Raw genomic sequence first — 1,672 nt, 5'->3', positions numbered from 1 at the left:
AAAGCATAGGACATTTTCTAGATAATATTCTTACCTTTAAATTTGATGATAGGTAAATTTAGTCTAATATAAAGCTAACATCATAATATGTGTTCTGCTGAACGCAAATTTGCTATGATCTACATTTGTAAGACAGAGGCAACATATGCGGGTATAACGTCCTCTTATGATGATGTACTTACGATATGCGGTTCGTCCGCAATAGTCTCTATATTATGTTCAGATTCACATATTATATTATTATTATTATTATTCACATATGTATTGTCAAATACATCAAAAAATAATTAATTAAAAACAATTTGTCAATAACAGTTTTTGTCAAAGTACATTTCATAAAATAATACAACATAATGTTATGTACTTAATTTCACAGTTTTTTTTAATTTTTTATTTATTGAAGTAAAATTTTAGTTATATTATTTATTACATTGTAATAAATATTTTTTATTAATTTAAATTTAATTGTTGGTTTTAGACGTTTAATTGTGGATTTGACAAATAGATATTTTTACGAATTGTCTTTTTTAACGATTATAATTCGTGTGTTTGTCATTTTCTAAACACTGTCCGGATATCTGCTGCATACAATATTAACTGAGTATCACAAAGCGGGTATTTTTTGTAGTTGAATATATCTAAGCATCCGTTCTTTAATAAGTGGACGGGTTTCACGGGATTTTATGTAGGAAACTATTCAGAAAAACTAAAATTTTAATCTCAAATAGGTATATATATTTAAATAATAATATAGTATAATGCATAAATGGTTTCGTGCCAAATATATTTTAGACGACATTATGTATAATAAAAAATAGTTTCGCGTGAAAAATAACCATCTAGGTTACACTCATAGTGTATAGTTTGTAAACCAAATTTATACATATATTATAAAATTATACTCTGTACTGCAGCATTCAAAATGTTTTCTCGGACAGAATTATAATTTTTTTTTTTGATTAAAGTGTCATCTTTATAAGAAAAGTTATTGAACTTTGAAAAAAATAAAACTAAAGGATTTTAAAACGGATAATAACTTCATTTTTGTATTTACAATATCAGAAAAATAATATCGTCACCACATAGAAGATATTGTGTTTTTGTATCTTGGATAAATTTCGAGCAGGGTTCTATTTCACACAAAACGGGTTTTTACGAACAATTTTAACGAGTGTGTGGCGTACTCTTACACACATCACGTCTCCAACCTTTTCCCGGTCCACACGACGGGCACCATCTCTGGACAGTGCACGCACATCGTCGTTCGCCGGCGCGCGTTTACAATGTTCGCGGACACATTATTATATCAACGCAGTCGTATTTTTATAACAACAAAAATATAATAAATCTCTTCTTCCGTCTCACGCGTTACCGTTATTCTCCTATTAACTTATATTATTATTATTATTCTACTCGCGCGTGATTCCCGTAACAACGCGGCGGCGACGAATTCGTGTTCGCAAGCCGCCGACAGCTCCTACAGCTAGTGCAATCTCGGCGACGGCGGCGGCGTAGTTATTTTCGTTGGCCGCCGTCCCTGTTATCGCCGTCCCCGCAGTCGCCTCCACTGCCACGTCTGGCGCGCGCGCGCGATCGCGTCTTGTCCCTTTCTCGTGCTCGTGTATGTGTGTGTATGTGTGTGTGCAAGTGACGGTGGCGGCCACGACAACGT

Source organism: Rhopalosiphum maidis, chromosome 3, assembly GCF_003676215.2.
Source record: "Rhopalosiphum maidis isolate BTI-1 chromosome 3, ASM367621v3, whole genome shotgun sequence".
NCBI lineage: Eukaryota > Metazoa > Arthropoda > Insecta > Hemiptera > Aphididae > Rhopalosiphum > Rhopalosiphum maidis.
This window is presented reverse-complemented; position numbering follows the sequence as displayed.